This window comes from Mus musculus, chromosome 19 (assembly GCF_000001635.26).
Source record: "Mus musculus strain C57BL/6J chromosome 19, GRCm38.p6 C57BL/6J".
Classification (NCBI taxonomy): domain Eukaryota; kingdom Metazoa; phylum Chordata; class Mammalia; order Rodentia; family Muridae; genus Mus; species Mus musculus.
Genome location: NC_000085.6, coordinates 27,356,621 through 27,384,378, shown reverse-complemented (window position 1 = coordinate 27,384,378; position 27,758 = coordinate 27,356,621). Strand labels below are relative to the sequence as shown.

General features: G+C 42.6%; 1 pseudogene; it reads right to left on the bottom strand.

Moving 5' to 3' along the window:
* Positions 1-17,785: 17,785 nt before the first annotated feature.
* Gm50113 lies at positions 17,786-21,979 on the bottom strand (annotated as a pseudogene).
* Between the last annotated feature and the right edge of the window lie 5,779 nt (positions 21,980-27,758).

The following is a 27,758-nucleotide window of genomic DNA, read 5'->3' as shown; positions in this document are numbered from 1 at the left end:
GATGGACCATCTAGAGACTGCCATATCCGGTGATCCATCCCATAATCAGCTTCCAAACACTGACACCATTGCATACACTAGTAAGATTGTGCTGATAGGACCCTGATATAGCTGTCTCTTGTGAGACTATGCCGGGGCCTAGCAAACACAGAAGTGGATGCTCACAGTCAGCTAATGGATGGATCACAGGGCCCCCAATGGAGGAGCTAGAGAAAGTATCCAAGGAGCTAAAGGGATCTGCAACCCTATAGGTGGAACAACATTATGAACTAACCAGTACCCCGGAGCTCTTGACTCTAGCTGCATATGTATCAAAAGATGGCCTAGTCGGCCATCACTGGAAAGAGAGGCTCATTGGACATGCAAACTTTATATGCCCCAGTACAGGGGAACGCCAGGGCCAAAAAGTGGGAGTGGGTGGGTAGGGGAGTGTGTGGGGGGGGAGTGTATTGGGGACTTTTGGGATAGCATTGGAAATGTAAATGAGGAAAATACCTAATAAAAAAAATAATTCTAAAAAAAAAAAAAAGATGGTGTGTAGAACTGTAAGCGTTAGCTATCCAATAGCATAGGAAACACCTAAGATGAGTTGGCCTGCAGAATTTACCCAGGTTGATCTAAATTTGTCATCTTCTTCTAGGACCTTCATTACGTTTGTGTGTGTGATTTCAATCAAGTGTGTCCTTTTAACTTACTATGTCTTCCTGCTTATTTTTTAATAAGTTACATGCAAATCATTGTATGTTTATATAAGGATGTATGCTTTTTCTCGCATTATAGTGCTGTGTTTTGTTGTTTGTATGTTTGATGCTTTAGGTGTAATTATGTTATTTTTCCACCTGTTGGTTCAACCAAACCCAGACAACATTTGGCCCCGGTAAAAGGTAGTAGCCAGGCAATAGCTGATTGCCAAATAGAGAAAGCAGGCTGCCCACTGCTATTGTGGTGTCCTCGGCACTGCAGGCATGGGTATTCTATGGATAGCCATTTTCTTGCATTCAGATCGTGTTTAAATTTGTTTTGAAGAAAACGTTTAAGGGTGACATTTCAGTTCCTGAGTGTCCTAGTTGCTGCTCTGTGGCTAACATGAAACACCATGACAAGGCAGCCTATAAGAGGAAGCGTTTAATTGGGGGCTTCATTGCCATTTCAGAAGGTTAGTCTATGATCGTCATAGCAGGAGGCATAGCAACAGGCAGGCATGGAGCTGGAACAGTAGCTGAGAGCTTACATATGATCCACAAGCACGCAACAGAAAGAGCGAGACTGGACCTGGTTGGGGTTTTGAAACTTCTAAGCCCAGCACTTCTAACAAGGCCACACCTCCCCCAGCAAGGCCACACCTCCTAATCCTTTCTCAACAGTCCTTCAGGTAGAAGCCAGACATTCAAAGACTGTGGGGACCGTTCTTATTCAGACCCCCACAACGATGAACATTAACGCTTCTTGCTCAGTTGAAATTTGTTCCTTGGTATATTATAATTGAGGAGCAAGACTCTTCTCATTAGAAAACTAAGTCATGGAACTTTGCCTGTATACAATTTAATGTATAGGTCTGTTTGAATCAAGAAAAACACATACCATGCAGGGAACATTTGTTTCAGCACTCAAGTGGGCAAAAAGCAAACTGATATTCTATGAAAATGAGGAGCAACTTAAAATATCTTTCTAGAGAAGCTGTTTAAGGCCAAGACTAGAAATACAATAAAAAAAAAAAGAAGACACCAAGTCCCAGCAAGTGGGGAGGAATAAGTTTGCAGCCCATATTTAAGTCAGTCAGCAATAAAAATGAAAGAAAAACAAGTGTGTGTGTGCCTACATACAGTTCCTTAGCCCTCCCTGGGGCTTTTTGAATGGTTGCTTTTATCTCTGTATACGTAGATTCAGCCAACCCAAGATCAAAAATAGTTTTGAGTCTGTAGCACATATCTCTGGCTAGCCTGTAACTTCTAATCCTCCTGCCTCCACTTCCCAAGTACTGAAATTACAGGCATGATCACAATACCCTGTTTACAGTTTCAGGGCACAGATCCAGGACTACTAGCCAGCTGATAACTGTTTTCCAAATAGGAAAAGCATGCTTTTTGAATGCATGCCTGGCAAACACTGCCAACTGAGCTACATCCCCAGCTTCAGAAAAAAATGTGTTTTAATGTTTTGGACAGGACCTGGAAGGTAGCTCAGTTGGTGAAATGCTTGCCACACAAGCATGAGGGCCTGAGTTCAGATCCCCCACCATCCATATAAAGAGCTGAGTGTGCCAACACACAAATCACAGTGCTAAGAGTGGGGTGTGGGATGAAGACAGAAGGATCCTGGGCTTGTGGGCCAACTAGTTTTATCAAGTTGATGAGTTCTTATGTAGCAAGAAGCCCTACGTCAGACAAGGTGGAACGATTGAGGATGCACCTGATAGTGATCTCTGGTCTCCACTCCTGTCATTTATATCTGCATAGGCATGTACACACATACATACACGCACAATGTGTGCTGAGCATGTATAGACCTTTTTGCTATTTAAATGGTATAAAGGTAATTATTTGCATAGCATTTACATTATCTATTATGTAAACTATGCAAATATTTGGTAGGTGACTTAAAATGTTCAGGTTTTGCTTCGGTGGGCATGTGGGCTTCATTACCTATGGCCATAGCTGTCTAGAGACGAATTGTATTTCATGTTTCATGGAGCTAATGCCACGCGCTGGCTTCCTTCTCGGCCTCTTGCCTTCTGTGTGTATGCCAGTGACTTAGCCAGTGGCGCAGTATGAGGTAAGGGCAGGCAGGATCTGTACAAGGCAGAGGCTTCACTGACGAGGCTGAGGGGAGGAATACCTACCCACCTTCCTGGGCTACAGTGGGAGAAATTTTCTGACTTTTCCGTATAAGGGGTAATACCTGCTGTAATTCTATCCTATCCTGTAAATCCTTTTAATAACCCTATTCTGGGGAAAAGGTGGGAGACAACTTGATAAAAGACTGGCTTAAGAGTCAAGGTGGTGTTGTGGTGCAATGTAAGATCTGGGAGTAGACAAGCGTTCTAGGTGCTCTTGCCCAACACTTAAGCATGCAACTTAGGCTGAGCTATCCAAACTGTCTGGGTCTTCACTCTGTCCACCATAAGAAGCAGACCTTGAGATATATCAGGTAGTTTTCAGACCATATCCTTGTAGCCATGGTTTCTGCGTGACACATCAGTAGCTGAATCATGGCAGAACAGATGGAACTCTAGAATCCCCACCAGGACTCAACCAAGTTGCCCCAATCATATCTGTCTAATATGTTCAGATGTGGAGTCAGACTTCCTCTGTAAGTGTGCTGTGGTCAGGAAACAGCAAGTCACAGCTTTGAGACTAAGAATGCATGCTTGAAGACGACATTCTTCAATTCATTCATTTGATGCTTTCAGTTACTCTCCATTCATGGACATATGTTGTGCTGGTTGGTTTTAGCCAACATGAAACAAAATTTCAAGGATATCTCAATTGAGGGATTGTCTCCATTAGACTGGCTTTTCAGCCTGTCTGTGAGACTTATTTTAATTGCTAACTGTCTTATTTGGCATTACCATTGGCCGTGATGAAAGCATGACCAAAGACAACTTGGGAGGGAAGGGTTTATTTGGTTCATACATCCCAAGTCATAGTTCATCTAAGGAAGGCAATGCAAGTCAAACTGGAGGTGGGCAAACAGCAGAGCCTGGAGGCAGAACTTAATACAGAAGCCATGAAGACTTGCTTACTGGCTTGTTCCTCGTGGCTTGCTCATCCTGTTTTCTTATAGCATCGAACACCACCAGCTGAGGGGTGGTACCACCTCTAGTGGGCTGAGCCATCCTGTGTCAGTTGATAAGTAAGAAAATGCCTTTTATTTTTCTCAGTTGAGGTCCCCTTCTCTCAGATGACTCTAGCTGGGTCAAGTTGACATAAACTAGTCAGCATCCTAATTCAAGAGGGCCAAGACCACTGTGAGCTGTGCCAGCCTTGGTCAGATGGGCCCGGGCTTTATAAGAAAAGTGGCAGAACAAGCCAGTAAGCAGTATTCCTCCATGGTCTCTGCTTGAGTTCCTGCTCTGACATTACTGACTGTAATGTACTTAAGCCAAATAAACCCTTTCCTCCTTCCTGCAGAGTTTTTGTTGCATAGCAACAAAAAGCAAACACCTGGACAACCTCTTTAAGCTCCACTTTGCTCCTCTATAAAATGAGAGTAACAATTCCCCATAGGACTGTGAAGAAACAAGATACCATGCATGACGAGCTTACAGTGGTCTGCATGCTTAGGTTGTGCACATAGGCTTGCTTTTCTTATTGGCATTGCTGGATAATACCACAAACAGTCCCTTGATTGCTTTTCCTTTTTTCATTTTGAATCTGTGTGTGTGTGTGTGTGTGTGTGTGTGTGTATCTATGCCTGTTTTTGCATGTATATATGTGTGCATGGGTACATATGTGTGGTGTGTGTGTAAACCTCTCTCTTTCTCTCTCTCACACACACACACACCACTACTGCATTTTTTTTTTCATTTTTAGAACCTTGATCTTGAACTGGGTAGTTCAGTATCCAACCATCAGTCATTTTCTACTTTCTTCACAGAAAACAAAACAAAACAAGATGTGCCTTGTTTTTGCTGTTCTTTGAAGGTTTTTATGTTTGCAGTGTGATGTGAGAAGCGGTGCTGTGCTCTGACACAGTCATGCTAAAGTAGAATGTGTGCTCTCTATTCTACTCCCTTAGACCAGCTTGTGATCGCTGGATCCCAACCGCTGCCCTGGTGAACCTGTGCACAAGGTTCTTATGTGGCCATGAAAATGGTGAGCAAAGGGAAGTCCAGGTCCCTGGCAGCTTCTTGGTTCTGCTGGACTTTCCTTGGGTGGCCTCCTTCTCAAATCCTTAGAGTAGTGCTTCTTGAATCTATGGAGGACTCACTAAAAAGAGTTCTGTATCCTGCCCAAACAGTTTCTCATTGCACAGATTTGGTTTGAAATCTAAGAACTGACATTTCTATGGTGCTAGTGAATGCTGAGACAATATACAATAAGAAGTAACTCCTCCCTCATGTAAGCCTGCTGTCCAAAACGCTCTGTCAGTAACAAAGACTCTCTTGTTATTGACATTTTATAGCTCATTTTTCTTGTTCTGATGAATAAAATAAGCACAGCAAAATGGCTAAACAGAAAGCTGCAAATTGAGTCGCTAACCTCCGCACTATTCATGCATGCAATGCGCATTGAGGACCACAGATGTGCAAAGATGACCAAGACAGACAGTTGGTGCTTAGCAGATACTAATGGGAGTGTGGGTCAGTTGGACTGACAGCCAGGGTGCTTGTTTCTCTTTCCATGACAAAAAAAATAAAATAAAATAAAATAAAATAAAATAAAATAAAATAAAATAAAAAATCCTGACTATAGCAACTTGAGGAAGGGAGATTTTACCATGGCTCAGTTCGATTGGTTACTCCACCATGGAAGGGAAGATGACGGGGTGCTGCTGAGCCGAAGCTCTCCTTTGCCCCTTGTGTTCCATCTAGGACTCCACCCAGTAGGATGGCGCTTGAGTCTTCTCAGTTAAACCGCCCTGGAAAACCATTCACAAACCTACCCAGAAGTGAGGGTCCCAGATGACGATTCCAAATCCAATTGAGCTTAAGTATCACAGCCAGTGCCAGAACCGAAAAGAAGGGAATGAAAGAAGCCAGTGGCTTTCCATCGTTCAGTCTAGAAATGGGGAGATCGCAGAGTCCTCTCCATGCACGAGGCGTCCGTCCCACCCGCATCTGGAACTCCTCTAAAGAGCTTAGCTTATTTATCAGGGATTCTTCTGTAATTGCCTGGGGTGGGGATCCGTATCTGGAATATTGAAATATGCTTGATGAATTTGCTGTGGCTTCAAGGTTGAAAACCATGGGTCTAGCCCTCCAGAGAGGCTGGGTAGCTGGACCCAAAGGCACTGGCTTAGAGAACCAGAGGCAGCTCTGCTGTGCTGGGCAGTGTTCTTTAAATGCGGGTCTTCTCACCAAGGCCAGGTGCAGGGTAGTCCTCCCTCCCGTGTGTTCAACAGGCAGTTCTGTGATCGTGTGTTCCCAGCTCACTAACAACCCGCTGCAGCTCATCAGTTTCCCTAACAAGATTTTCCTCGGTGACAGAGAAACAGATCATTTTAATTAGCATTAGATAATGAATTTAAATGGCATTGCAGTAATTCCAAAATCTCCCTTAACTGTCCTAAATAACATCATGCAGGCAGTGCTCCCGTGGGATTTATTGCTGAGAAATATCCATGGCAAGAACACAGTTCTTTAAAGGCTCCTTACGTGAAATTATTTTCTCCTGATACAGTCAGGTTAGAGCTACGCTGGAACGATTTACATGTCATCTGGTGGCCTTGCTTCTTGGCTATGTGAATATCTGTCTCTGAGTAGAGAGGGTTTGTTCTCTGTCTCCTGAGGGGCCCCCGACCCTTCAGAAAGTCCTTTCTACTACTCAGCTAAGAAGGTCCTTGTGTCTTCCACCTTCATTCTCACTTCTGCTGTCTGGGAATTCATTCTCAGCCTCTCCATGCTAAGGCAGTACTTCTGAGAGCCCCATATTGGACTTGAGCAGATAGTGCTTTAGAGTGAATACTACTGTATGAGGTCTGGGACTGGAAGAACCAGGAGAATATGTGCTATCCTTGTGACTGGAGGATCTCGAAAGCCATCCCTCAACATAACATGGCTGGGAAGTTGGTTGTGTATTTTTTGTTTGTTTGCTTGTTTGTTTTGTGTTGTTTTGTTTTGTTTTGTTTTTTGAGATATAGATTTGATAGTCTTGGCAATCCTGGGACTCACTATGGAAACCAGGCTGGCCTTGAAATTCACAGAGATCTGCCTGCCTCTGCCTCCAGATTGCTAGGATTAAAGGCATGCATCACCATGCCCAGCTTGTGGTGAATATTTTTCATTCATATTTCTTAAAGAAAAGGAAGGCAAAGGAATATATTTGCTTCCTTCAAGCCACTAAACCATGGGCTTGCTTGTGCTGGCTTGTTTTTATGTCAACTTGACACAGTCTAGAGTCATCTGAGATTGGGCTGCAGACAAGTCACTAAGACATTTTCTTAGTGACTGATGTGGGAAGGTTCAGCCCATTGTGGGTGCTGCTAGCACTGGGCTGGTGGTCCTGGGTTCTACAAGGAAGCAGGCTGAGCACACCAGTGAAGAATAGCCTATGACCTCTGCATCAGCTCCTGCCTCCAGGTTCTTGCCTTGAATTCCTTTTACCCGCTTTGATGGTGGACTGTGATCTGGAAGTTTATGGAAAGTAAGCCCAAGTTGCTTTTGGTCACAGTGTTTCATCACAGCAATAGACACGCTAACTTAAAAAAATAAATACCCTCTTGTTATTGTGGTGTTTATGTCTCAGGCCATATTCTGGTTTAGAAAGAGGGGCTCTGAAGTCTGGGTGTGGAAATAAATGCCCATGATCCCAAAACTTGGAAGGCAGTGGAAGGAGGATTGGTATGTTTGAGTCTCTTCTGATCAAAATAGTAAGTTCCAGGCTAGCCAAGACTATATAACAAAACCCTCACCTAAAAACAAATGTGAAAGAGAAGCTCTGCCTTCTCTTCCTAGCTGGCCTTGCCTTCCTGTGGACAGACTGTTCATCAATAGTCTTAGCTATTCAGTGGTAACACAGGTCAGTAACCTGCTATTCATGAACATATCGACTGATTCGGTTTTCTCAGTTACATAGAGTAAATGGACTTGAGAGCTTTAGGCTCTGAGACTCCAGGCTACAGTTCCTGATTTTCTGACCTGGTCTGAGGACAGTCTTCACTTGGTGACTTAAAATCTCATGGGAAGTATAGTATGAAGAACTGAATACTATTACTCCAGGAGTAATTAAATAGAACATAGCTGTTAAATGTCTTAACTTGATATTCTGCCTGTTGAGTCCATCATCCCCAGATGATACTTGTTTGCCTGAATTATAATGCCTTGGTCTTTTTCACAGAGTAAATGCACTTGGTTTTGGTTTCCCAGCATCCAAAAGAACATGATTTTTCTTGATCATCCCCTTCACGTCCCTGATTCTCTGTGCCCAGAGGTGAGAATGTACCTGAAGCTCCTGCCCAAACTGTTGAAGAACATGGGCTCTTTGTCCACCATGTTCCAATAACAGTGTGATGCAAGCTTTGAGTTACTATTGCATGTAGCCAATGGGAAAGAAGGCACAATGGAGGAAATGGGGGTGGGGATAGCCAAGTCTATGTAGTGTTATTTAAACCCCAGTCCAACTGCGCTTGAAGTCAGATTTAACTTGCAGTCAGTTCTCAGTTTGTCAAAAATAAAATCAGGAAGAAGTTTAATTCATGCACCAAGAAAAAAATATATAGAACAACCCAAGAGAGTTGGACCACAAGGTTGTAAGAAACTCCGCACAGAGGTGAGTGCCGGCTTATGGAGCAACAAAGATAAAACATGCTATTTCTTGTCATGACTGGCAAAGTTTACATTTCTCTCCAGGTAGCCCTGCTCCATGAGTTTATGCGCTCACTTCTCATTGGCCAGGAATTTGAAGGTTCATGCTGGCCTGGGAAACCTTGAATTTTGTTTGCAGGTGGAGCTTGCATTTCTGAGGAAGGAAGCTATTTTCAGGTTTGGTTATATTACCTCAGGTGTTTGAGGTAAGGACTTACCAGACTATGGCCTCCAGAAAGTTCTCTGACTGCCTCACTCGTGGTCATTCTCTCAGGGAAATTAAGCATTTCTGTGGTCACTGCTGCTTTTCTTCCTCTCAGGGGATTTCTGTTGCTCATGTCCCAAGGATTCCATCCCATGAGCTGGTGACTCCTAGTAAACATGTACGCCTCTTCACAGCACACAACTCAAGAATGGTTTTCAATATGACTAATAAGAGGGTGATAGCATGAGTGGAACATACCCCCATGGCAAACCCTCCCCCAGCCCCCACATTTGAGACTTAATCACTTGACCAGGTCAACTGATTGTCCTTTCTCAGTTAGGTAGAATACGTGGACAAGACTGCCCAGGTCTCAGGTTCAAGACTACAGTCTCTGAGTTAGTGATATAAAATACCACGTTGTTTCTAATAAAAGCACATAGCTCCTCTTTATTAAGCAGAGAGATTATTAAGAAGTTTCCTGGTGGTTTAATTTCCAGTACCCATGTGGTGGCTCATAACTATCTGTAACTCCACTTCCAGGAGATCCAATGCCCTTTTTTTTGGCCTCTGAGTGCACTGCAGGCTCATGATGCACAGACATATATGCACATAAAAGATAAAGGAAGAAAGTTAAATGAAAGCATACAGTCAATGCAAAATGGGGCCAAGTTAAAGAAGTCGTGCTTCAGCCAAAGCAATTAAGGAAAGAAAAACCTGAGCCCGTTGCAGTCCATTTGGCTCAGCTGGTCCCTTTGCCAATAGGATGTTAGCATACAGTGGGAACTCTTGGAATAACGAGGGCTGGGGAGATGACTTAGTTGGTAAACTGCCTAGCTTTACAAGCGTAGGGACCCGAGTTCAGATCTTCAGTACCTACTCAATGTGTGAGGCAGAGCCAGACACGGGGCGGGGGGGGGGGGGGCGGGTCTCTGCTGCTCACTGGACAGCTATTTTAGCCAGTTGGTGATCTCTCACAGAAACAAACAAACAAACAAAAAACTGCTGGAGAGCAATAGAAGAAAACATATTACCTTCTGACCACAGCCACATACACTTACGCACAGACGTCCACACCCACGCATATCTTGGACTAACTTCTACTTTCAACTACAAGATATCTTGCAAACTTCCATTTTTTGGTCCCTGCTTTTGTTTTGATTTTTATTTTTAATGGGCAGGGTAGGGAGTACCATTACAGAACAGCACAAGGAACAATATTACTCTTGTTATTTAAATCTTTTATAGAGTAAGTCCTTGTCTAAGCTCGGTTTTTAACAGATAATCCTTTATTCAATGCCCTTTCTGTTGGCAGTACAAACAAATGTCTTCATCCCAAGAAGTCTAATCTAAAAGTCTTTTAAAGCCAGAGCGAATGGGCTGGGATATGACTGTGTGGTTAGGATCCTCATCACAAAAATGTAAGAACTACAGTTCAGATCCCCAGGACCCATATAAATACTGAGTGGAAACAGCAGCCCAGCTGCAGTTCCAGTGCTTAGAGGCAGAGTCAAGGATTTCCAGCGTTAGCTGGCTAGGCAGATTAGATTATCAGCAACTTCTGGTTCAGCTGAGAGACCCTGCCTTGGTGAAGAATGATGGACAAAAACCCCTGAGTTCAGTCTTGGGTCTCCATGTGCATACATACATACATACATACATACGTGAATCCACATACATTTGCTCCTACATAAACAAATAATTGTGTGCACATTGGACCACACACACAAAAGAAAGAAAAATTAGAACAAATATCTTGGAACAGTTGTAAATACAGAGCCATTAATTTGCTTGACAGTGATTCCTTGTCTGTCCTAACATCCTCTTGAAATGCTCTGCTAAATGTTGTCATTTTATCAGGGGACAGGGGAGAGTCGCTTCCCATTCTAACAGATCTTTCTTGAATCACTTATCTCTGTATGTAGTCCATTAACAACATGGAATGACAAGACCACTTCATCAGCTCAGCCAATAAGACCCGTGTTGTTGATATATTCTTCTAAATGCATAGCAGATTGGGTGACTGTGTTTGAAGACTGGGCTGTTTATTCTTAAAGAAAAAAAAAATCGAAGAACATTCTTAAGATTTATTTTCCTGCTTTTCTACCTCTTATTGATCCATCCTTGGAGACATGTTGCATAGAATCACCACGAAGCCTGGTGGGACAACTCCTGTCTAAATCAAGGACTATCAAATAGACAGATTGGTAGAATCAGGGATTCCTGGAGCTTTACACACAAAGAACTTCCCATTTCAAATATTTAGTTTGACCTTTTTTTCAGGTCTGAAAAATACCGTACCATGGCTCAGAATTTGTCTTGAGACGAAGGTTCCAGCTCTGCTTTATTTAATACCTCAAGCTCATTACCTTAAAATGGCATTTGGTGTGAAGAAGTTCATGAAGAAAGCATCAACACTGTTAGTGTATTCAAAATAGGCAGTAGTAGTAAATGGAGGATAAGTGAGGGTGCCTACTGCATCTAATCTGATTTTAGTCTGGAATTTATTAGCACATTATTAAAATTCTTATAGAGAGAATTGGAGTATAATTCTTCTAGAAACCTTTATATGCCAATTAAATGATGCATCCCATGGTTTGTGGAGATTTTATATTCTATTTTCTCAAGGGCGATCTAGTAAATGACTATTTTATCTAAGGGAAAGATCCCAAAAGTGGCCACAACAATTCTAAATTATCCTTAGTGAAGTTCACCAATTTTTTTTTCAAAAACACAAAATTCCAGTCTTTAGTGTTTAAACTGCAACTGGTCCCAGACCTTAGCATAACTGACCCTGTTCAGGCCTTGGAACCGAGCATGTGAGCAGCAGTACCGGCCAAAGCAAGAACAAAGATCTAGTCTACCTGCCAAGACAGGAAGAAAGGCTGTCAGTGATCCCAGATTGGAGCTAGGAAAGTCTCTAAACATACTAGCCTTGCCTTTTGGCTTTAGTGCTTCCATTTCTTGCTAACTGTTCTTGTTAACCGAAGTGATTCAATCCAGGATATGGTCTTTTGTGCTTAATAGGCCAAGAACAGTACGGCTCAGACCTGCAAGATTTGGGCAAGTTCCCCATGCAGCCTCTGGCTATAAAGGCTTTCTGTTGGCTTTAAGAATCTGTGTGTTCAAGCCGGGCGTGGTGGCGCACACCTTTAATCCCAGCACTCGGGAGGCAGAGGCAGGCGGATTTCTGAGTTTGAGGCCAGCCTGGTCTACAAAGTGAGTTCCAGGACAGCCAGGGCTATACAGAGAAACCCTGTCTCGAAAAAACAAAAAACAAATAGAACAAACAAAAAACAAAAGAATCTGTGTGTTTTCTGAAGGAGTTACCGCACAACAAAATTTCTAAGCAGCTCTAGAGCCAGATGAAGCTAACACTGGAACTCCACTCAGTGAGTACAGTGGGCTCTGTGGGTCCCACTGGCTTTGAAGCTTCTCTGGACTGTTTAAGTGTCCCTCCTCCAACACTGAACTAGACCAAACTTATTATGATGCAGTGAAAGTAGGTCACTGGGAATACATGAAAAGGACAAAAGGGGTCTCCTGTGCAGATGTGGGGAGAATGCCTCATCTTCACCCAGACTCTACATTGGCCAACCCCTTTAGGGACTTGGTACAGGGGGAAAAAATCCTCAGGGTCTTTCCCACATGGGTCAGCTCTGATGGTTTGAATTGCAATGGCTCTCATAGGCTCATATGTTTAATCCTTTGGCCACCTGTTTGGTGGAGCTGTTTGGGAAGGATTAGGAGGAAAGTCACTAGGGGGTGAGCTCCGAGGGATCAAAGGACTTCCACCAACCCTACTGTGCCTCTCTCTGGTGCCTACTTGCCCATCAAGATGCAACCTCTCAGATGTTCCTGCTGCCACACCTCGGCTCTGGCATGACTCTAACCCTCTGAAAAAATAAGCCCAGCTATATACTTTATTTTCTAAGTTGTCTTGGTCATGATGTTTTATCTCATGTATCAGCCAGCTTAACTTATTATACTTACTCCTTATTAGCAGAGAGGTTTTCTTTAAGACTTAATATTTTAAGAGTGTGTGTGTACACACGCACAGATACCCACAGAAGCCAGAAGTGTCAGATACCCTGGGTGGTGCTGTGGATACCGTGTGGGTGCTGGCAACTGGACTGAGGTCTTCTGCAAGAGCAGTGTATACTTTTAACTACAGAGTCATCTCTTCAGTTCAGACATTTGGTGATGACCACTTGGTATGAGCCTTTAAAGAGGTCCATGAGAGGAAGGAAAGTCTTTCTACTGTAACTGGAGAGGAAAAGGCGATCTTAGCCCAAGTGGCCATCCCATCCACCTCGGGTGTAGTCATTAAAGCCTCTGAAAACAAGCCAACTTCTTGCACTGCTGCCAACCCCCCCAGTGAACCCATTCCTGCGCTGTTTGGATTGTTCTTTAGCTTTGCTAAGTAAACCTCTGCTTAAACTGTCGCTATCTCTCTGCTGAATTCTTTCCTCTGGGAAAACACAAACCAAGAACCTTTTACCTGGCAGCAGTATGAAAAGAGAAGGACAGAGTAGGATTCAGAAAATTCCATGCTAAAAATGGCCAGAAACTCAGCTAACAGTAGGTAGGACCCTACTTCATCATCAAATGATAAAGGGCATTGCTTTCTGCCATCACTGACTACTTGAAATGCGCATTCCTTTTAGGGTAGCAACACTGCATGAGCTTGTTGTGGCTGACTGGCTAGGAATTGTAAGGTCAGGATGACCTGGGAAGCCTTGAATTTTGTTTATGGTTACAGCTTGCAATTTAGGGAGTTAAGAAGAGCTTTTAGCTTGTTGACTGCCCAGTGACAATGAACAGTTATTCTTGGTTTAGTCCAGTAACGGTCTCTAAAAAAAGGTTATCATTAGCAAGTTACTTGGAGGAACAAATTGCTGGGGTAGGATGTTGTTTATCTTAAACTACTTTGAGCCTTACTCAAGAGTCCTAACTAAATATACCAGTTTTCTATGTAGTAGTGTGCTAGTAACTGTTTACCAATCCATTCTCTTTGGGAAGGGAAAGAACAATACCTCGTGTCATGCTTTCCTATTTTATAGTCTCTGCATTCCGTCTGTGAGAACACAGCTATTGTCACGAAGCCGACATGCTTTCAGATACCCTTGCCATCCACTTTCATAAGCCAGATTTAAGACACTACTTTTTTCTTGGATTTGTCAAGTTTCAGTTTGTTTGTTTTGTTTTGTTTTGTTTATCAAGACCAAGCCAAAAACCATCAACTAGGGAACCTTCCTCTCCCAGCAACTTGTCATGGTACTTCAACCAACACTATTTTGGCAAGTCCAGCAAGCTCCACATTTAGCTGTTTATACTGCTAGCCAACTTACTCCTATTTGGTCCAACATAAAAGGATGTCCACGTGAGCAGGGGGTGAGAGACTTTGGAGAACTGAGTCCTAATTGGGATTTCTTCATCAAATCCTCTTCCCTCAAGGTTCAGATATCTGGGTGGCAGAAGAGGAGGAAAGATTGCAAGAGCGTGAGGTGATGGATGCTTGTCTACACATCTTTGATGCTTACTCATCCAACAAACAGCATCTTCCAGACACAACAAGGCTGATATACATATGAACTCACAGACACAGTGACAGCACACATAAAAATTGCACAAGTTTAAACCAGACAAAATCCCAGCACTAAGAAATGGAAATGAACATGAACTCCCACCACAAACAAGAACTAGTCAGAGTTGATAGCTAAGAAAGGAAAAATCAGTTTTCTCCAATGGAGTGCCCACTGGGCATACCAACTACGTTCCAGGGCAGGCTCCATGCCCAGACGTTGACCAATGTAAAAGGAATTCCTTTTTGTTTGTGTGCTTTTGGTGGTTTTTTTTTTTTTTTTTTTTTGCCTTTAATGGTTTTTGTCATTTGTTTTGACTTTTGGTTTTTGTTTGTTTCACTAGTGTAAGAAAGAACATGAAGGCAGGCACAAAGGCAGGTGGGATCTGGGAGGAGCTGGGGGAGGGGAAAATATGATCAGGATAAATTGTGTGGGAAAAGATGAATAAAAAATAAAAGGATGTCCAGTATCCTGCATCATTCTGTCAGTCCATTCATCTTGTTGGTCTTTTCCATGGCTGGTTTTTTTTTTTTTTTTTTTGAATCCCTGCCATCTCCTAAAGATCACTTTCCATTCTGAATGGCCAACCACTCGCCAAGCACTCCAGCCTAGAGTTTTGATTACACAGCAATTGTCTCACTATTTTTTAAATCTAGTAATGTTTTTCCTCTGTAAACTTCGTTGTGCCTACAGCCAGTCTTCGTTAGCATCTCCTTCCTCCCTTCCCCCATTCCCTCTTTTTAAGATGGAGTCTCATTTATGCAACTCCAGACTAGCCTCAAACTGGGATGCTCCTGCCTCAGTGTTTCAGATGCTAGTACACCATGTATGTATTACTGCATCCATGAGTCTGTTAATTGTCATCAAATATTCTGCACATACATAATGGGAAAAAAACAGAAACAATTGGTGTTGCAAATTCCATATAACCTTACCATTTTCATCTGTATAATCTTGCCAAAATCTGATTTTTCCCCCCAACAGATTTTCAATTTCAAATGCTTCTAGAAGCCTGCTCTACTTAGAGAAACTGGGGTTCTTTTCTAATCTTCCTTCAATCTTTATATCGATTCCACTATAAATAATATTTTCTGGAGCCCTTTGATAAAAGCATACTGGTGCAGAGATCATATATTTCCTTCTCCCTGTCCTTTGCCAAATGTCCTTCCCTATCACCGTTTAGTCTGTGGATTTCCAACCAGGATCGCATCCTCTTACCATTTCCTATTCAACTCTCCAGTAGGTCACATTTTCCACAGGATACTTAGCCCTACAGGAACTCTGGGATGTACAGACCTTAACTACTAATTGCTGACCCATTAAAAATTATTTTATCCAGTGTTTATTCTCTCTTTCAATGCCCTCCCCCTTGAAGAGGCTCTTACTGTGTAAGCCCTGGTTGGTCTGGATCTTGGCATATAGACCAGGTTGGCCATGAACTCACAGATCCATCTGCCTCTGCCTTCTGCCTGTAGTGCTGGGATTAAAGGCATGTTGCATCATGCCCAGTCCATGCTGCTTCTTTCTCTGCTTTTCCTCATTGGTGTGAGGACCTCTCAGGTTTGAAAGGCTGTACTGCCATGTGAGTTCCTCTCCATCTCTGGTGACATGCCTTGTCCTTGACTGAGAGGAGTCTAAAACTTTTGTCATACCCCTGATACCCCAAATCCTGTTCTTGGGCATCATCTATCTATACCGTTAGCTCTTCACCTCCCAAATCTTGTTCCAGCTGTCCTTCAGGACAGAATAAAACCAAGCCTCCGGACTGTCAAGCCAGGAAGCTGCATAGTTCCGTCACTCAAAAGGGGGTTGTTCTTAGATTCTGCTCTCCCCTTTGTTACCTGCTGACTCTGTGACCTTAGGCAAGCCGCTTTAACCCCTTCCCTTTTCCACTAGATAAAGCCAGGGGAAGCATGATGGTTCTCCCTCAGACTTTTCAAAATGGAGTAAGAGTGTTTCCGAAGGCGTTTGTGAGGGAAGCACTGTACACCAGTGAGACTGTTGGTGACATTCCAAAACCTTCTTGTAAAATGTGGGGATGTGACATTGGTCCATAGTTGTGGAGCTTAACCGAGTCATCATCCATTCATGATCAGGAGGATTTACAGGACCGATTGAGCATCACAGTGGAAGGCGAGAGGTAAATGCATTGGCTGAGCCATTGATCCTCATTTCTCTTCATTGACACCTTCGCTGGTGAAGTTCAAGGAACCATTCTGACCGGTGGCCCTGTTTTCGCCTTGTGACAGCTTATGTGAAACACTGGCTCCAGAGGACCTCCAGTTAACTACTTCTGTGTCACCTCGGGCAAACTCATCTCCCATCTCTGGCTTCTGGGGACTGGAGGGGAAGAGGAGAGAGAAAAATGGGCTTGTCTTCCTGTTGGTAGCTTAATGCTGGTAATTTAGAACTGATCAATGTAATTGCTGTCCTTATCAGCATGTTGTCTAGAAGTGTGTCTGTGTATGTGTGTGTTGTGGCATTTTAAAAATTCCACTGGTTACTGATGAAGTCTCAAAAAAAGAAAGCAGGCAGATTTGGGCTTGGCCTATGCCATACTCCCTCTCCTATTTAAAATAAACTCTCGGAAATAGAATTTCACATCAGATTTAATAAGTTTGAAGAATTTTTATCATTAATTATGTGAGAAATCATTATGTAAATTATATTAGGAAGAAAAAATATTATTTAAAAATTCTATGTGCATAATGTAGGCCAGCTTGTGTCCCTGAGTCTGTTGACCACAGACCTGTCATTAGGTTTTCTGAGCCACTGCTCACTTTTCTACAGACCACTTCATGTCACTGTGTATGGGGGCACACGCAAAGACATGTGGCAAAAAGATGCAGGCCGGGGCAGATCATAGCTGCTTTCTAAGAAGATACACAGCATGTCTTTATTTATCTGTCTTCTCTCCTTTCTTCTCTGACTGGTTACTTGTCTTATTAAAATAGAATATAATATGCTTTCTCCCTATTCATTAAAACCACACTAAAATCCTTCCCAGGCAACTGGTGTAGCGGCCATTTTCCTGCTGATGGGCATTCCTCTTTTTCCCTCCTCCCCCCCCCCCTTCTCTCTCCTTCCCCTCTTCTGTGATCCACACACTTTAATTTTAATTAGCCTCATGAATAATCCTTTTACAAATAAATCAGAGCATTACATTTCTGCTCTCAAGACCCTGAAGCAACTCCCGGTTCACCACCAATTGACAAGCAAAGCCCTAATATTTACATAATGATATTCACATGTAATCAATGACTTAAATTGCTTTTTTTTTTTTAAGCTTGTAAATATGTTGTAAAATAGGCAGAGGCCAAGGCAGAGCTTTTTTGCAGCTGTGGCCTGGAGTCACAGAAGTCACCCACATTTGTGCAATTTTAACACCAGGATGCTACCAATGGTCCATCTAAGAATAAGTTCTGAGGCACCTGACCCGGCGTGTCAGAATGAGCCAGGACAAGTTTGCAGGGTCAGGGGAAGACAAACACGGAGGTAAGGAAGAAGACTGCTGTATGTCAGCGGGCAGGGGAGGCAGCACCTACCCAGGCCACACTAATTTCTCAGGGCAGCCCAACCCTGAGACATCTGGTCTGCCTGGCTACACAGAGCTTTTTGCCCACAGCAGAGACAGACAGCATCTGGAAGCTGGCTGCGCTGACCACTTTCTTCACTGACTTGAACCAAGAGGCTGTCTACCTGCTCTTGAGGGATGGTCAGTCATGGTGGCCAAGTTCACAGAATCTCCAGCACTGATGTGTGCGTTTCCAGATTCTGTCCTGTCTGCTGTGCATCGCTGCAGACACCTTCTGTAGATCCAGGGCACTCAGAGCCTCATAGAGAGCTTTAGTGACTTGTGCTGGACTCTGCGTCACTCTGTGCATGGTCACAGCTGTGTGCACCTGAGAAGCGACATCATCAACGTGGGACATGTTGGCATGCTCCTTAGTTTTCTGTCCTTTACTCTGGCCTGTTCAGCCTTGGAGTTCATCTCTGCCCTCTTGGCTGACTTCTCCTGCTGTCTTACTATGAACTTTAGCAGGACTCAGGTATGGTCCTGGCCAGCTGGGCGGCACAGGAGTGGCCCAGGATGTTACCATTGACATTTTTAAAATTTTATTTATTTATTTTTATTAGATATTTTCTTTATATACATTTCAAATGCTATCCCGAAAGTTCCCTATACTCTCCCTCTGCCCTGCTCCCCTACCCACCCACTCCTGCTTCTTGGCCCTGGCATTCCACTGTATTGGGGCATATAAATTTTGCAATACCAAGGGGCCTCTTTGCAAACCTAGAGAGGAAAAAGCAACCACAAACGATCCATGTAACACATCTCTTCTGCTCTTGGCCACACATACAGGTGTGTCCTTATCCTGGAAATGATTTTCAGCAATACTGTAAGAAGATGGTTTTTCTGGGCAAGTTCAACCTGGTTAGCATTATCAGGGCTCTGTGGATTGCTACAAAATAACAAATGTAAGAATCCTTAGTGTACCTGGTACCAGATGATGGATGGATGGAGCCTGGTTCTAGGTAGTTGGTGGCCAGTGCCATTGCCACAGGCTCTGATAGGCCCAATACTGGCATCTGATGGACACTCTCCCCAGCCAGGGGACCCAAGGAGATCTTTTTAGTGGTTCCTCATCTGATCTTTAATCCTACTTTAAACTTCATTGCTTAGACTCCAAGCCACACACACCCTGTATCCTTCTGCCCTCGGAGACTCATTGTGTGTGGTAGCCGCTACCTGAAAACACGAAGCTTATACTCTTTTTTCAGACAATGCCACTCCTACAACATTAACTCAAATAGCTGTCATGTTCTCTCTCTCTCTCTCTCTCTCTCTCTCTCTCTCTCTCTCTCTCTCTCCCTTTTCAGCCCACACTCACTTTCCCAACTTCCAAATTAAAAAAATAAAATTAAATAAAAATAAAAACAAAACACCTTGCTGGAGTCTTCTCATAATTCTCAATTTTGACTCTGAAATAGCAAAATTAAAACTTACCTACTCTACGAGATTCAAATATACTAAAAATCAAGAAAAGCATTCTAAAAATATCTTTTTTAAAAATCTTATCTAAGGCAGAAATGGTAGTAAAGAGAAGCTAAATTAAAAAAAAATAAATTATCCTATCTTATATAAACAAGTACACACAAAGTAACCCTGGCAGTTGGTGCCCTGCCCAGCAGTTTGAGAAATGAGACAAAAAGAAAACCTTCAGAGGCTTTTCAGCTTTCAGAGCAATCCCTGCTCCAGGGGGACGTGACCTTGGCTGTGTCAGGAAAGTTCCTGGGCTGGCAGCTTTGTAAACTGTGAGTCATAATCCTGTCACCAAACAGAGAGGGTCAATCTTTCAGAGAGGGGGGATGGGGCTGGAGTACCAGGTTCCCAGGGCCCAGTCAGTTACCCAGTATGGCAGTTTACTGATTGGTGTTAAGGTTCAGTCTCTAGTTAAAGAATCACAGTACGTCTGCTGAGTACCGGATGCTGTGGCGATAGCAGTGAACAAGACAAACGGGGTCTCGCCCCTGCATGCTTAACATCTGTTCGTCTTCTCCCTGTAGGGAAACTGCACACGAAGTCAATTTATGATCAGAAAGTTGTGTCGGGACCCTGAAACCAAAAGCAAAATTAAAATGGTGATGCTCTGTGCAGCACTTCGTGAAGTATGCCTGCCCAAGTGCGGGTCCGTGGGGCTAGTCATCTTCTCCTGAACAAATGCTGGAGATGGAAATTAACTTGGGGGTGTTCAGGTTGTTTTTCTTTTTATCCCTTGTATGATACTGGCGCTTGAACAAAGATCTCCTACACCCTGGGCAAATCCTCTGCCGATGAGCTACATCTTTAATCTCTCTCTCTCTCTCTCTCTCTCTCTCTCTCTCTCTCTCTCTCTCTCTCTCTCTCTCTCTCTCACACACACACACACACACACACACACACACACACACACACACCAGGTATGTATGGAGGGGCATGCTTAGAATATTAGCATTCAGGAGGTAGAGGAAGGCAGATCTGACATCAAGGTCCAAACGGTCTAGAAAGTGAGTCAGAGCAGCCAGAGCTGAACAGCGAGGCGCTGTCTCAACAAAACAAAGCAAAGAATAAAACAAATTGAAATGAAACAAAGTTGGTTAGAAGACTGTAAACAATAACCATGAATACTTGCCCCATTCTGATTTCCCGTGGTTAACATCTTATCCCAAATATTTCCAGGTATTTTTCTCTTTTAAAGAAAAATCCTTTTTGTTGTTTTAGTGAAAAAAAATAATGGTTTTTATGGAGAGTGCACGTAACGAAGAGTAGCACAAAGGTCAGGGCTTAAAAATATTTACTCAGAATATGACACCCAGAAATAGTTTACAATTAATATTATTTTAACTCTTATTTATTTATTTATTCATTCATTCATTCATTCATTCATTCATTTAATATAGTCTTAGTTTGGAATACAGACTGGCTTCAAATTTGCTATGTATCCATGCTATTCTTGAATTCAAGATCCTCCTACCTCAGCCTCCCAAATGCTAAGATTACAGGCATGCACCACTACACCCAGCTTGTCCAAACACTTCCTTATAAACACATTCTATTTGAAGCAAGGTAGATTGAATGGCAGTGATTTTGTGTTTTTTTTTTTTAAAAGCATCCTGTTCTATGGGATTGTTTTAGAAGAAAAATAGAAATACAGAAAAAAGGAACAATTGAACTTCAGAATATTATTTTTTTAATCTACAAGAGAAAGATTATTTATGCTTAAAAAGGTAATTGTGAGAAACATTGGCACCGGAGCTTATAAAAGCATTTTGTTAGCATATCTTATGACTTCATTATGACATTTTCACACACATCACACACACAGTGTATTTCTATCACATCCACCATCTTCCCCCTCTCCTACTCCCTCTCACCCCCCTCCTTCAGCGGATTTTATAAGTCGATGTCAGTCGCCTTTATCTTACAGGAATATGGCATTTCAATACGCATTTGTCTTTCTCCTTCTCCAGATCTCTGGTTTTGTTATGCTAGCTTCTGTATGTCTGTGTGTTTACACACGCAGATGCACATACATGTGTTGACTATCACTGTATATTTGCTGTCACAGATTTGACCACTGCATTCTGTCTACAGCCTTCATTCCCATTTCTGTCTAGTATTAGCTTGACACTCACTGAATTTGACTTAGTACTTAGTCTTGTTTTTGTGTGTACGCTCCTGAGTTTTCTTTTGCATTCTTTGTAAATTAGCTGGCTACTGATTTCCGATTACTGGATATTGGCACTGTGCTTGCTGATTCTTTCATTTATTAAAATATACATTTTGAATTTGAAGCACTCCCCCTGGCTCGGTATGATCTCACCAAGTCATACTTTCTTTTCCTTAGAACTTCGTAAGACAGCTTTCTTGTGTTCTAGTATTAAAACTATACAGTAGAGAAGTCTGGAGCCTGGCTAAACGTTCAGCCTCTGCAGGGGCTTTTCTCCTGTCTGCAAGTGAAGCTTTTAATTTTCAGTGGCTAAGTAGGCTATATCCAAAATTTCCTTGCTTCTGGCTTGCCCCATTGAGTTAAAGATGACCTTATATATTTCCGTGTTTTGTACATTTTCTGCTATCTCTCTCTATATGGAATTTTCCAGTTTCCATAAGTACCACTTATGGGACTGTTGGATTACCTTTATGTCATTAGTTTCTCTCTCAATGATGTAGTAACTGTCCATCCCCATGGAGATTAGCCTTGTCTTCCTCTTGTTTTTAGTGTTGTCTGCTTGCTTCTTTTCTACATCATTATGTCTATAGTTGGTTTGGCTCCCACTGTGTTTATGGTCTTATTCCCTACCCTGTAATCTATCTTTTAGTTCTGTTTATCTAATCAATAGAGCCCCATTTGGAGCCCCTTCTATAGGAATAACTGTTCTGCCCTCCTATTCTACAGGCAGGATAACTGTGTGGCACTACTCTGTTATATTGCTACTTTCCTCTCTGCTTCAGGAGTCCTGACAAGAATCATGCTTTGCATTTGGTTGTGATGTCTTCTATTGTCTCCATTCAGTCTGCTATAGCAACGTATCCTGGACAGGAAGCTTCTAAATGGCAGAAAGCACTCATCTTTCTGGAGGCGGAGAAATCGAGGATTGAGCTGCCATCAGGTTCTGTAGAACTTGTTTCTTCATTGTAGAAGTCATCGTCTTGTTGACCCCTCACAGGGTAGAAAAGTGAGGGGAGATGTGTTAGTTAAGGTTTCATTGCTGTGAAGAGACCACCATGACCAAGGCATCTCTTATAAAGGGCAGCACATTTAATTGGGGCTGGCTTATAGTTTCGGAGAATCAGTCCATTATCATTATGGTGGGAAGCAAGACATGGTACTGGAGGAGCTGAGAGTTCTATACCTTGATCTGAAGGCATCCACAAGAAGGCTGTCTACTATAGGCAGCCAGGAAGAAGGTCTCCTCTGCACTGGGTGGAGCTTGAGCACAGGACCTCAAAGTCCACCCCCACAGTGACACACTTCATCTAACATGGCCACACCTACTCCAAAAAGGTCACATCTCCTAGCAATGCCACTTCCTGTGGGCCAAGCATATTCAAACCACCACAAGATATATCACGGAAATGCTTTATTTCTTTTAAAATTAAGTGTAGGTGTGTACATCTGCATGTGGATATGTGCAAGTGAGTTGAAGGGTCTAGAGAGGCCAGAGGCATAAGATTCCCTGAAACTAGAGTCACAGATAGTTGTGAGGTGCCATGTGGGTGTTAGAAACCAAACTCAGGTCCTCTGGAAGAGCAAGTGCTCTTAATCACAGAGACATTTCTCCAGAGCCTTTATTACTTTCTAATGACTCTTGTCTAATGTCATCATCTTTAGCTACGGGGGATCTACATTTTTTTGTGTGGGCTGAAGAGACCACCATGTTTTTTTCAGTCTCTAATCTGGAAGAGCTCTTTCTCATCTCTTTGCCTACCTGCCTTTCCCCCTCTCTATTTCCCTCCCACCCTCGCTTTTATCGCTGGGGATCAAGCCCCAGGCCTTCCACATGCTAGGAAAAGCGATCTGAATTTCATCTCCAACTCTGCTGTGCTTGACCCAGGAGGAATCGAGGCTAGTTACTTTAGAATGTGCATAAGCTTGAATTTGCCTGATAATGACTAGTTTATAATGTGGGCAACAATAGCACAGTTCTTCAGTGTTTTAAGTGGCACTTGCTTTTAATTGCTCTAATGTTAGTGACATTAACTTGGACTACTTAATTAAGGAGGATCTGCCACCACTAGTTTAAAGCCCCTTCTCTCCTTTTTTCAATTAGTAAGTAATTTGTATGGGGGGAATGGGTTGTACCATGAGCTTGTGCACAGATTATTTTTATTATGAAAACATTTTTTCACTCATTTTAGCAATGATTTAGGATTTTCTACTACCACTGTTTGGCAAGATTTATGTTTTCATATAACCAAATAACATTTGAAATAGTCCCTTCAGTATTTCTTCTTGGAAAATGCTCTTTGTTCTGTCTCTCTTGCCTGCTGGGACTAAGGCCAGCTCTCAATACCTTGGGAAAGGACTGATGTGTGGAGGAGTTGGGGTGGGGGTGGGGTTAGAAAATGAAATAAAATTATTCATCCAGATTCCAAAATAAGGTCTTGAAAGCCTTAGCTCCAGTTCACTCTTTATTTTCATTGCTACAGATTGAACACAGGGACTTGTGCACAGTAAGACACATGTGCTCTACCTTTGAGTCAAACTCCCTACTCCTCATTGCTGTCAATTAAAAAAAAAACTCAGATTTTTTTCCTCAAGTATAGAAGTCTCCTCCTCTTCCTCTTCCTCTTCCTCTTCCTCTTCCTCCTCCTCCCCCTTCTTCTCTTCTTTTTCTTCCTTTAATTTTAAACTCTTGGCTTTGGTAATTACAAGAACTCTTACATCAATGTCATAATTCAGGGAAGGATTATCAGTGTATAAAATAAAATTCTGCTGGGAAATAGGTTGTTTTATGTCAAAGGATCACTTCTCCAATTTCATACAAGTTTCAAAGCAGAGTATACCATTGCAGGAGAGACCTTTAGCTAAGTAAAGCTAATATCCCTATTCCAGGATGACTAGACACTGAATATCTGCTAACCCGATGTTCTTTCACTATATTTAAGGTATACACCACACATAAAATTCTTTTTGCCAAAGGTGTTTAGCCTGAATCTCATCTCCAGATTCAATTTCCAATTTATGAAAAATATATGTGAGACAGAAGTTGGTGTTATGGATAGAATGTAAATGTCCGGCAAGGGCTAATGTGCTTCTCTTGATCCAGCCAGTGACATTACTTTGGGAAGCTATTTTAGAATCTCTGGACCTTAGGGCTAGCTGGTGGACATGGGCTACTAGAGGTAGGCTTTGACAGTTGTAGCTCATCCCTGCTTCTTGATCTGCCTCTTCTTCCTGATCCACTGAGATGTGAACGAGCTGTGTTCCAAGCTCCAGCTGTCATGCATTCCCTGCCAAGATGGACAGAAACTGGGAGCAGAACTAAATTCTCCTCCCTTAAGTTGCTTCTGTCATATGTTCATTCTCTTACAATAATAACAACAGGAGCCATAACAGTACAATAGGCTAAATGACATTATAAGGCAGCTGTCAAATCAAATGTGTCACTTTTTAAAAAATTCAATGGAAAGGAGCTGCCTTAGATAAAAAGATACTATACTATATTTTGTCTCTTGACAAAACAATCAAACCACATAATTGGAGGCATTTTCATATGTACATGATGTTGATATGTTACTTGAATTATGATACAAAACTATCAAATTTTGTACCTGTGATAATATATCCTATAATTTTACATAATATCATCTCTATTTTTAGAATATATGTGCTGTAATATTTAGAGAGTATTTAGATGTACCTATTATAGAGAGAATGCCCAGGTCTCTTACATTTCTGCACACTAATTTTTTATTTTTGAGAAATTTGTAAAATATGTTTTGATCATATTCACCTCTCTCCTCAAATATGCCCAGATCCACCCTCCTTCCCTGAAGTATAAATTTCTGGTATCTTTGGGGATTCAGTTGTGTCATGTTATGTTTTTCTGGACGCTGTCTTGTGAGAGGATACATGATATTTTACTGGATCAGACACTTGAGAAGGTGTCTGATGTTTAGAAAGAATAAAAATAAAACCCCACAGACAGTGAAAGAATGTTCTTGTATTGGTTCCTTGCAACATATCTCTGGTCTTTTCCCAGTGCTTTTAAATCGGTTCACCTTGCAATGCTTTGCTGGTCTTTACTGATCTTCACTTGTGACATCATGGAGAGAAGTGTGCCTCGTGGAATCCTGCCTGCTTCTTGCTACTTCCATCTACTTGTGTCAATTTGGCAGAGCCTTGTGGTTTCTTCTGGATCAAACCACTGTTACTGATTCGTGTTTGGGGTTTGCTGACTGATCTGGACTGCTGCTACTGATTCAAGTTAGATGTTTTGAACTGGACTGCTGATATCCTGATAACAAAAATTGGAATCACCCCCAAAGAACTACGTCTAACCAGGTCCACATGTCCCTTGTCCTATTAACCATCTTTTCCTGCAACCTCTAGTCAGTGGGCTAGAAGAGAGGTTGAATCATTTAAGAACTTAAAATGGGTTTTGAAAAATCTAAGCCTACAATTCCCTTCAACTTTTGATTCTCTTTAAACATACCATACACACACACACACACACACACACACACACACACACACATTCATGTCTAGTTTGTGCTATTCTTGGATGTGTGGTCATTTCTTGGAAAAATGTTGACTTACCAGGGGCAACACTCTGAAAGAAAACTAACTCTCCCTCTCCTAGCAGCTAACAATTACCAGTAGCTCCTCAGCTATGGGTGGGACTTCATATCCAATTTCTCTCTCCATATTGGAATTTTGTCTGGCTTGAGCTTGCACAAGTCCTATGCATGCCACCATAACCACTGTGAGTTCATAAGTACAGTTACCCTGTTGAATCTGAAGGGCACTGTTTCTGATTTCTGTGTAGTAACTTACCACCACTGGCTCTTACACTCTTTCTACCCCTCTTTCACAATGATCCCTGGGCTTGTCCTATTTAGGTCTAAGCATTCATTTCACAGTCTCTTATTTTCTGCACCTCAGCCACATATGGGTTCTTTGTTTATCACCATCTACTACAAATAGAAGCTTCTCTGATGAGGGCCAGGATATGCATTAATTTGTGGGTGTTTGATAAGCCATTAATACTATGTTCATCTGTCAAAGTAACACTAATAGGATCTCTTCTAGAACCTATGACCTGTCCTAGTCACAAGCATTTGTCCCAACAATAGTGCCAGGTATGTTTTCATCTTATAGAACATGAATTAAATCCAATCAGAAAGTGGTTAGTTACTCCTATGATGTACATACCACTATTGTACCAGTCGGCATGCATTATCAAGCTAGTTGTTATTGTAACTCCCTGTGTTCACATCTAGATAAAGATGACAATTATTTTTATTATGCAGTAGAATGCTTAACACATTTCAGCAGTGTGAAAGCCAGCCAGTAGAGGTGAAATGCATATATCAGTATCAGCTTTATCTTTTCATATTCTATGACTTAAGTACACATGGTATCTTCAGCAGTAGAGTTTTCCAAGGTCTGGAGGATAACCAATAACATTGACAATAGCGTGTGTGGTGGTTTGAATATGGTTGGCCCAGGGAGTGGCATTATTAGGAGGTGTGGTCTTTTTGGAGAAAGTGTGGCCTTGTTGAAGGAAGTGTGCTACTGTGGGGGTGGGCTTTGAGACCTTCTTCCTAGCTTCTTGGAAGTCAGTCTTCTCTTAGCTGCCTTCAGAACAAGAGTTAGAACTCTCAGCTCCTCCAGCACCATACCTGCCTGAACACTGCCATACTTCCCACCGTGATGATAATGGACTGAACCTCTGAACCCTTAAGCAAGCCTCAATTAAATGTTGTCCCTTATAAGAATTGCCATGGTCGCTCTTGCTCTCTTGCTCTTACTCCCCTTACACTTACTCTCCTCTCTCCTCTCCTCTCTCTCTCTCTCTCTCTCTACTTGTTCTCCCCTCCCCTCCCCTCCCCTCCCCTCCCCTCCCCTCCCCTCCCCTCCCCTCCCCTCCTCTCCTTTCTCTCTCTAACCTCTTACTTCCTCTTACTCTAGACTTTTCTTCTCTCTCCTTTTCCCCCTTCTCTCCTCTTGGTCATGGCCGGTCTCCCTCTTGGCCATGGCCAGTCTCTCTCTCTCTTTCCACCTTTTCTCATTCTCCCTGCCTTTATAATAAAGCTCTAAAACCATAGACTGACTCTGTTCATCAAGGCCCGCTGCACTTACTCTCGCCTGCGTGGGAACCTCTCTCACTCAACCCTCACTCCCATAACCCCAGTGCTACAGGGTGTCGCGCCCGGGGCCCCAGGTCAGGGGCTGTCCCTTTTCTACCACCACCACCACCACCACCCCTGTCGAGTGGGGTCAGTGGCTTACATGCCCAC